This window comes from Paramisgurnus dabryanus, chromosome 7, assembly GCF_030506205.2.
Source record: "Paramisgurnus dabryanus chromosome 7, PD_genome_1.1, whole genome shotgun sequence".
Classification (NCBI taxonomy): Eukaryota; Metazoa; Chordata; class Actinopteri; order Cypriniformes; family Cobitidae; genus Paramisgurnus; species Paramisgurnus dabryanus.
In genome coordinates this window covers 48562382-48573353 of record NC_133343.1, presented here as the reverse complement: position 1 = coordinate 48573353, position 10972 = coordinate 48562382, and the positions used below count along the sequence as shown (strand labels likewise).

The 10972-nt window shown below is 40.8% G+C and overlaps 1 long non-coding RNA gene across 1 annotated transcript; it reads right to left on the bottom strand.

Annotated features, from left to right (window-relative positions):
* Positions 1 to 2475: 2475 nt before the first annotated feature.
* On the bottom strand, positions 2476 to 4127 carry LOC135735385 (uncharacterized). Its single transcript, XR_010527539.2, has 3 exons — positions 3910 to 4127; positions 3617 to 3768; positions 2476 to 2866 (listed from the first exon to the last, which is right to left on the bottom strand). It is a non-coding gene; the product is annotated as an uncharacterized lncRNA (long non-coding RNA).
* Between the last annotated feature and the right edge of the window lie 6845 nt (positions 4128 to 10972).

The following is a 10972-nucleotide window of genomic DNA, read 5'->3' as shown; positions in this document are numbered from 1 at the left end:
AAGGCATTTCTTAAATCACTATAAACTGAGCAAGAACAAACACACTTTTAATTTCATGTATCCCCAGATCTCAGTTTTGGATGGACTTGTTTGGAGACCTTAGAGACTCTGGAAACTTCAGTGGAAGCCATGAACATCAATGCTTGGTGAGATTCTGCTTCATCAGTGTTCTTCAGAAAGACCTGGATGAATGCAAAGACAAGTATTGTATAGCGTGTGTTTGGAAATATTTTCATTGTTGTACACAAAGATACAGCTATTTATTTATAAGCCGTCACTGCTAGTGTTCACTTATACAGTTCTAATTGTCAGCAAATAAATCTGCCATTTAAACTGTTTTTTAACCCTCTGGGGTCTAAGGGGTTTTTAGGGCCCTGGGGAAGTTTTGACATGCACTGACATTTGTGCTTTTTTCAGTTGCTTGAAAACATATTAATGGCAAAAGTCTCATAACACTGTGTTCATCACAAACTGGGCTACAATATCATATAATCAACATGTATGTACATGTTTGTATTTTTGAGAGAAAAATGTTTGTGTGTGGTTTTTGAAAAAGCTTTTTTTTATATGCTGAGAGACAAAAGAGTTGAATAATGAGCCACTAATGAGCCTTGTGGGGATGTTCAACAGGAATGTAACCCTCAGTAAAACCATGATAAGGTTTACTTTTCAATACAATGTAAACACACACACACACACACACACACACACACACACACACACACACACACACACACACATATATTTCTATTGAAATATTTTCTATTAATATCACAATTATAAGTTACCTTTTAAAAACCATAGTAGCCTAATCATGGTAAAGGTACAGTTTGGCCATCATAAAGTGAACACAGGGTTTGTGTTTGGTTGGCCAGCGAGAGGTTTACTTTTGTGCAGTAAAAACTCAAAAGATCAACTGCCTATCGTTGTCTGGACTCCTATTTGTGTTTTTGTAATCATTATAGTAGAAACACAACCAGGGACACGCGTGATAAACTTATCAATGTTTGTTTACAGCCGCCGCCATTACCTCACGTGTTGATCATGAAAGCAGTGAATGTGTGCACATGCGAGTGATCCTGTGTTTAATAAACTTGCTGTGCGGAGATATGCGCTTAGACGCAACTAAATAAGGATTGTACTGTTTGCAATCGCGTATTTTATAAGAATACCAAAAAGCGCGTCGAGTTTCCTGAATCGTGTGTTTGTGTATGTGCGTTCCCGTCGCCTCAGCTGTTTGACGGAAGACAAAGAAAACACTCGCGTCTGGAGATACTGACACACATCCGCAAGTAAATAAGGATTTCTATGTCGGACATCGATCCCGTCACACTGACGAAGCACACACACTTGCGTCTGTCTGGAGATTTAGGCGCGAGTAAACAAGTATGTGATGTGTGTAATCGCATCTTTTAAAATGATACCACAAAGCGCTTCAAATATGAGGCATTGTGTGTTTGTGTGTGCGTTTGGACGTCGATCGAGTCACACTCGCGTCTGGAGATAACTTTAGTTACAGTCACGAGTAAACAAGTATATGTCATGTTTCCAGCACTCGGATTAAAACTCATTCACAGCAGTGAATGGCTGCAGAGACGGAATGGAATGTCCATTGACTGTGGGGTTGCCTAATGAATATGGATGATCTCTGCTCTTTTCTTCAATGGAGCGGGGCGTGGCTCATTATAGATAATGAAGCAACAGAAGAAAGACGGTACATCTCTCTCTTCTAATACAGTTAACAACGAATTACAATATTTGTTTTCGATTTCACTTACATCTTCCAAAAGCAGACATTCCAAGCATTATGTAGACATTTATCTTTTGTTTATATGACAAATATTCGTTAAGTTAGAGTTAATTTTTCTGACGTGTTTCTGAAAGGACTTCACTGAGGGAGAGAGAACAAAACGCGCATCATGTTTATTTTCTTAATTTTGCGAAAAGCACAACATGCTGTTTTTATTGGGAGTGGACAGAAAAAAACTAGACAATTTAACGTTTTAAATGATGTATAAATCATATCTGTATGTCAAAAAATCAGCAGAGTTATCTCAGTCTCTTTGGGGAGTGATCGAAAAATAAAGAGTTTGCGGCGCCCGCGCCGCAGCCGACCCCAGAGTGTTAATAAATGTAAAACTATCCTTAATAATTCTAGTCTTATTTTGCAGATATGGTTCAAGGGACTGTGGATTTGCTGTTGAGGAGAGGGAACTGGATGTGTTCCCTGATGCGAGGCAAGCGTTTGATTTGTGCAGTGATCCAAACATTGAGGAATACATACAACAGGCTGTACCACAAAATGGACTGCAGCAGCCACAAGACTGGGAATCAGCCACAGAACTGTATTTAGCTCTGAAAAACATAGCTGGGCTGTAGACACAAACTACTTGGACCCATTTTTAATCTTTCTTGTGTTTCGTGATCCTCTTGCTAAATTAAAAACGGATCATATTTCAGTACATACACAGCGTGGGGTATCAATTAAGACATTTATTTACACTGAACATGTGTATACAGTCTAAACCATGAGAATAAAAACAACACTTTACATTCTAAATAAAACTCTTTTTAGAAAGTGTTCAGCATTTGAGTAAACATTTGTTTATGGAACACACCATTTAGATCCAAGAAATGGCTAAATGTTTAACAAAACTGCAAAGTTGCTTACATCAGTGTGTTACAAATGTACCTTTACAGAAGAACAAAAGTACCTTTACAGAAGTAGTCCAACAGCAACTGGACTGATGAGAGTCAGTGACCGACGTGAGACCTTTAAGATTAAAAAACACCCAAATCCTGGAGCATTTTGTATTCCAAAGTCCATGTTTCTCTTAAAAACACTGTATGAGTCCAAGAGCGGTAGCTTAATGCCTGGTTCACACGGCAGGATAATTAGGCCGATTTTAGCCCCGATTCACCCCTTCCGACAATCTTAAGGATGCTCCGATAATCGTAAAATAAACTGATCAGATATTCTTGCCGTGTGTGGTGTGTTTAGACTACTCTCGTCTACTCGGAAGCACCTCGGGACCGCTCCGATCTCAAATCGGGGATATCCAACATGTTGGATTTTTTTGGCCCGATTTCTTCTCGTGTGTGGTGTCTCCCGGGGACAAACGAGCATGCAGCCTGTGGACAGTGACGTGTAGCCAATCAGAAAGCGAGGTGACGAGGAAGCGAGGATGTACCGGTGTCATGTAAACAAAATCACGGGTCACAACAACTCACCTCCATATCATGATGTAGCAAGTATAGTCCATGCTCGCGTTGTCTTGTCTCCACTTCTTTGACCATCGCCTTTTCTTTTGAGAACGTTTTTTTTCGGATAAAAACAAACTGCAAACTATCGCCACAGCATCCTCTTCGTCCGCCATGATTGTTTACTCTGAAATCACGTTTGATCTCGAGAGATTTTGCGAGATTTCCCGTCTGACCTGGGACTGCTCGGGAGTCAAATCGGTTCGTGTGTGATGTGTTGATTTTGCCGTGTGGCGGCGCACCACTAACTATACGACCAAAACTGTTAGACCCGCGATGTTTTATCGCCGTGTGTGGGGTCTCTCAGAGTTGGAAAATCGGCCGACGATTTTAAATTCGTCCCGTCTGGTGGAGCCTTAAGTGTATTTGCACAGGTGTTTGCAACCGGAAAAGGTGAATTACTTAAAAACTCAATGCGAGGAGGTGGTGTCATGCCTGCTGGTGGAAGCGCTGCCAGACCTGTGGCAAACATCAACAAATCTTCCAGGGACACAGCCGTCAATTTCTCTTAAAGAAGAAAGTCAACATTGTAGTTCATTGTTTGATTCTGCATTAATGATAATTAATTTCTGCTTTCATTTAAACTAAATACTACAATTTGCAAACAACTAAATTTTGAACAATGAATAAAAACTAATCCATACAAACCTTCAGAATCAAGAAGAAAATCTGCCCAAAAGCCAAGTGTTTTGCTCTCCTTCTGCCGCATGTTGCTTCCTGCTGGGCTAAGATGTGGTCTGAAGATGCTCTCCAATTCTGAAGCAGTCAGGGCCTTGGCAGAGAAGCATAAGACTGGGACAAGAACACTGGGATGCTGCTGCAACGCAGCAAAAAATTGAAGACTTGCCAATCCATCTTTGAATCTATTAAGGATAGATGTACAAGTGTAATAATTGGTATATAACATAAAAAAAACAATTGCACAATAGTCAAAGTGTGTAAATGCCCTATATATATCAGGGCCCGTATTCATAATGAATCTTAATGCAAAGAGTAGCTCCTAGTGATGCAATTCTAAGAAAATTCTTAGAAATGTGGGCGTTTTTACTCTTAAAATTAAAGAAACAATCCTAGTAAAAGAAAAGTAATTCAGAAAGCATCTCAACCCTTAAAAGAGGTCTTAAGGGAAAAATTGTTAGGAGCACGGACGAGGACTTTTAAGAGGCTTAAGAGTTTCTTTAGCAACTGGGAAAGTGGCCAAAACTCGAAGAGGAGACAAAAATGCTGCACACAATGCATGACAGTAAGTTAATAGCACGCAACACATTAGATCGTGCAGCGATCATGTTTGTGACTGATCTTATTATAGACATACATACTAACTGTTACAGACTTCTATAAGCAAAGTGATCACACAAACTTACAGAACCTTGTGTCGCTGTTTATTTCCTATCAAATACGTTAAGTTTGACATTAACAGCATGGTACATAAAAATAAAGAAAATATCTAATTCATATATACATATATACATACACATATGTGTATATATATATATGTGTGTGTGTGTGTGTGTGTGTGCGTGCATGTACACACATGTACACACGTGCGTGCGTGCATGTATGTACGTACATACACACGTACGTACACGCATACACGTACGTACACACATACACGTACGTACACACACACGTACGTACGTACACACACACACGCACGTACGTACACACGCACGTACGTACACACACACACACACGCCTAATAATAGACCACTTAAAAGAACTCTTTTTCTTCCTTATTGGACAACCAACCAATCACAGTCTTTAAAAGACATGGCAACGGGGTCAGCCCCGCCTCCTCACTAAGATAAAAGTTTTTGTATTTACCTTACTCAGAGTTGCTCTCAGATTGGTTCTGAATCTCTTCTAAGCTAAGACTCCTACGTAAAAGTTTTTAAGATAAATTACAGTTTTTTACGATTGTTTACACACTAAAATGTAAATTTCCACACAGTTTGCAAAATTCTACTCCAATGAGCAAAACACCTCCACAGATTTGCACAACATTACACACAATGTTTGCTTCACCCCCCAGTCGGCATTTCAACGTTGATTCAACGTTGGATTACCTTTCGGTTTTGCAAAAAATTTCAACGTTGATTTCACGACGTTGTTTCAACGTCACACTTTCAACATAGGTGAATTATGGATGATATCATGACGCAATTTCAACCTATTTCCTTGTTGTTTTTAACACTAAATATAGATTTTTACTTGACACTGCAATACTCACCATATGATTTACTGTAAACTTGTTATTTTTAAAGCAATTATCATATGAATACAACTTTGTGCGCATAACTTACAGTACAACCCCATTCATAAAACTAAACAACTAAAGTGTAACGGTACAATTGAGAAGGATGTGCAGGTTAAACAGTTTTAATAAACATAATTAAAGCTCACAGTAGTACAAATTGTAGACATTCCAAGGAGTAACACAGATGGTGAACAGGAGCAAACAACCAGTGACAAAGAACAACAATCCCACAAAGACACAACCCAGGACTCACTCGGCTCAGATGACTCACTCGGCTCAGATGACTCACTCGGCAAAGGCATCGCGGGAGACGGAAGAGCAGAACACGGACCACGCACACCACAGAGCCATGCCAAATATGGGAAGTGCAGAATGCGGGAAACATACCTCAGACATCACAGAGTTGGGGAGCACAGGACGGGGCACCCCAGCCACCCGTACAGATACCAATGGTGTATCCACCAGACTGGCGATTAAACACCGGAACTTAGGCAGCGCTGGAGAGTTCATCAAGGCAGTTTGGTGAAGAGGAGTGGTTGTGGCAGCCATACTGTGAAGGGACTCGGGTGTCTGTTCCTGCAGGCTTAGTCTCCCAGTCCGCAGCGTCTGGTGCACACTACCCCCCCTCAAAAAATTCCTACGACGAGACCTCCTGGACCTCTTAGAAGAGGACTCCATTGACACCATTTTTACTCCTCCCCTTTCCAAGATGGCGGCATGTCTTTCTGCTCTGCTCTTTGTCTGCTCTCTGACTGTCCATTTTTAACTTTTTTATAGGTTTTTAGGACATCTTTCACTGAAATAATCCAGATAGTGACTTCATTTAATCTTAACTAATCTTTATATTACGGATATTCTACCCTATTATTTTTTGTGACTATCTTCATGCTACAGCCCAGGGATCTGCTGCAGTGTGGCTTGTCTTCAGCCTAGATCTGTGACAGGCTCTTGAAACAGGATTTACAGCAGGATACCTAGCTGTCTGTGGTTCGCTTCCAGCACATATTAAAACCTATGCCATCTGGCTACAGCTATTCTGAGAGGTTTTCGGCCTACTCCACCTGGCCTGAGGCCTACCTGCTTGTGTTAAAGAGGATTTCGGCCTACTCCACCTGGTCTGAGGCCTACCAGCCTGTGTTCAAGAGGATTTCGGCCTACTCCACCTGGTCTGAGGCCTACCTGCTTCTGTTCAAGAGGATTGAGGCCTACCAGCCTGTGTTCAAGAGGATTTCGGCCTACTCCACCTGGTCTGAGGCCTACCTGCTTGTGTTCAAGAGGATTTCGGCCTACTTCACCTGGTCTGAGGTCTACCTGCTTGTGTTCAAGAGGATTTCGGCCTATTCCACCTGGTCTGAGGCCTACCTGCCTGTGTTCAAGAGGATTTCGGCCTACTCCACCTGGTCTGAGGCCTACACGGACCTGCTGCAGTGTGGCTTGCCTTCAGCCTAGACCTGTGGCAGGGGTTTTCAAATCAGGATTTTCAAATCAGGATTTACATCAAGATACATCAAGGCTTGTTTCCAGCACACATTGAAGCCTTTGCTACACTACTAAAGTTCCTGAATCATGTTTTTCTTTATAAAAAATCTACTGTTTTTTTGGATTTTGTCATTTACCTTTTTGCTGCTTGTACAGTATCAGGACCCCAGGCCTGCTGGTAAACACACTCTAGGGTCTGCCGCAGTATTTCATCGTCGGGGAACATTAGACTTCATTCTTCAATCGAGAGATGTCACATCCTATTGGATTACTAAATCTGTTGGACTTTCTGTCACCCAGGTATTTCGAACCCTTCCATATTTTTCAACTATGCTATTGCAGGAACTGTTTGACTCTAACTTGTTTCTGTCTTTGCTCTTTGTAAAAGACAGACAATGGATTTGTTCTGATGTTGCTCTTAGACGCATGTTAATTATTCTCATGTTATTTATCTCTGGCAATGTTCATCCAAATCCTGGGCCAGCTAACTCAGTTACTGCCCAGCTGTCTTTTGGTGAATTTTGTGACCGTAAATCGTTGGGGTTTTTACATGTAAATATCCGCAGTCTGTTGAATTCTAAGCATTTTGACACTTTAAAAACATTGGTGCACACAGCTAATCCTGATGTTCTTGCTATCTCTGAATCCTGGCTTAAAAAAGGGAACACTGATCTTGACATCTTTATACCAGGCTATAATGTGTTTCGTCAGGACAGAGCTACCAAGGGTGGTGGTGTAGCTATGTATGTTAAAGATCATCTGCAATGCACTGTTGCTCTTTCTAAGACAGTTCCTAAACAACTTGAACTACTGGTACTAAAGCTTAGGCTGTCAGCTACTTTCTCTATCTCTGTTGCTGTTTGCTATAGAGCACCTTCAGCTCGAGTTTCTGTACTCACAGCTTTTAGTCAACTCCTTGCTCCATACATATCCTCTGAGTTTGTCCTTATGGGTGATTTGAATTGGGATATGATCAATCCCCCAGATACAGTTTTGCAACAGTTTGATGCTCTAAACCTTACTCAGATGATATCTGAGCCCACCAGACCTAATCCTAAATCTTCCTTATCATCCACTTTGATTGACCTCCTTTTGACTAACAATCCATCTAATTATCAAGCCGGAGTGTTCAGTCAAATAAGTGATCATTGCACTATTGCATGTATACGCTCTGGCCCTTCATTCAAAAGGCCCCCAGTAATTATAACCAAGCGCTCTTTGAAAAAACTGGACATGCAAGCTTTTCTCCAAGATGTTGCAGCTGTGTCCTGGGACAGAATTAATTCCTTTCCCCTCTTGGAAGAGGCATGGTCTTTTTTTAAAAACACTTTCAGTCTGATTATGAATAAGCATGCCCCTCTGAAAAAAATTAGAATAAAAAATCAATATAGTCCCTGGTTTTCCAATGACCTGGCTAAGATTGTTCATCATAAAAATGCCCTCTGGAGAAAGGCCCGCTCTACTCAATCTCCAGTTGACTGGCTGGCCTTCCGTCAATGCAGAAATAAAGCAACACAGGCTATCAGAAATGCCAAAATCTCACATTTTAAAGAGAAACTCACCACATGTGGCACTGATGGTCGGGCCTTCTGGAAAACAGTCAAGGTAATGGAAAATAAAGTTACTCCCCCTCATTTACCAGTTTCCATGTTATTTAATGACATTATTATTACTGAGAAGTCTCGGATGGCCTCACTTCTAAATCATCACTTTATTAATGCAACCCATACAGTTTCAATGTCAAACCCTAATCCAGTCTCAATGGACACCTCAGTTACAATCTCAGCAGATGCCCAACTTTCTCCATCAAGCAACAGTGGCTTCTCCTTTATGCCTCTTTCCATCTCTGAAGTCCAGGAGGAGCTCACCAAGCTGAATACAAACAAATCTGCTGGCCTTGATGGTCTTGACCCCATGTTCTTAAAATCAGCATCCCGTATTATTGCCGCTCCCGTCACTAGACTATTTAACTTGTCTCTACAGCTCTCTGAGTTCCCTACTGATTGGAAATCAGCCATAATTTTTCCCCTCTTCAAAGGGGGTTCTGAATCTGACCCGAATTGTTATCGCCCAATTTCCATCCTACCATGCCTTGCCAAAGTTCTGGAGAAACTCATCCAAAAACAGTTAAATGATTTCCTGGACAAAAATCATATATTATCTGACATGCAATCTGGTTTTCGGATGGGGCATGGGTGCATAACAGCCACCACAAAAGTCCTTGATGATATAATTACAGCATTAGATAGCAAACAGGTCTGTGTTGCCACCTTTATAGATCTCGCCAAGGCCTTTGACTCTGTCGACCATAGGATTCTCTTACATAAGCTTTCCAGTATTGGTCTGTCCTCCTCTAGCTGTGTTTGGTTTGCCAATTATCTCACCAACCGTGTCCAGCAATTGAAGGTGGAAAACACTATGTCAGACCCACTAATTATCTCTAAAGGTGTGCCTCAAGGTTCCATCCTGGGCCCAATCCTTTTTTCTATCTACATCAATGATATAGCCAGAGCTGCTGGCACCTCCCGGATTCATCTTTATGCAGATGATACCATTTTGTACTCGGTTGGTTCCTCTCCCAATTCTGCGGCTTCCAGTCTTAAACTTAGTTTTACCTCTATAGAGCAGTTCTTTGACAATCTCCACCTTCGTATTAACACCAGTAAGACAAAATGTATCCTTTTTAGCCGAAAACCGGTTACTGAGACTCCACCTACAATCACCTGCATGAATGGTATGGCTCTGGAGTATGTCAAAAAATATAAATATCTAGGTATCTGGTTGGATTAATCCCTTTCATTCATTACACATATTACTAACCTTCAAACAAAAGTCAAAGCTAGATTAGCCTTTCTTTTCCGCAATAAAGCTTCCTTTACTCACGCTACCAAATGCACCCTTGTTAAGATGACACTACTGCCAATTCTGGACTATGGCGATATTATCTACAGAATGGCACCAAACACAGCCCTAAAAAAACTTGACACAATCTATCATTCAGCCATCCGTTTTGCCACTAATGCACCCTTTCACACTCATCACTGTGACCTTTATAATCTGGTGGGCTGGCCCTCCCTTTATACCCGGCGGCTCCATCATTGGTTTCTCTTCATATACAAGACAATCCTGGGCAAGACACCCGCTCCAAGTCGCTCTCCTGTAATTGATCCATCTGTGACTCTCTGTGTCCAAAATTCTGTGACTGGATAACTCGCTCCTTCAATACTGGTGGGATCTTTCTGTCACGGTACAATTAATGAGAAGGATGTGCAGGTTAAACAGTTTTAATAAACATAATTAAAGCTCACAGTAGTACAAATTGTAGACATTCCAAGGAGTAACACAGATGGTGAACAGGAGCAAACAACCAGTGACAAAGAACAACGATCCCACAAAGACACAACCCAGGACACAGCATTTATACAAAAGGTGATTGGTAACAGCTGGTGACAAGAGGCAGGTAATTAACTAATGAGTCCAGGTGATGCTGATGATCAGTGACTGACACAATAAACACACACAAACACAGAACACAGTTAAGCACTGTGACATAAAGAAGGTAAAGTTTAAATGTGGACAAATAAGATGGCAGCTGCCTACCCTTTCCAAATAAACATGAAAGCAGCTGTTAAAAATATTTTTTAAGGATATAAACACATTCTTCAAACAGTTAGGTTTCCAGTTAGTAGTGCAGAAGTGTAATATTCTAAATATAGAATAAAATATGAAAACAAAATCATGTTTAAAAGTCATTTTATTCATCTGAATAGAAAAACTTTATTCAAGAAAAACTGCAAATATGAATTTTGTTGTTGATTTACTTGACAGTCTTCTTATGGCCACCACCACCCATCCATTCTGGCTCATGCTGTACTTAATACGATGACAGCATCTTAAGAGAGGAAAAACACAATATTTAATTTTCAAAAATGCTCCATTTTAGCCCATGTACAAAAATATCTTGTTATTGCACAT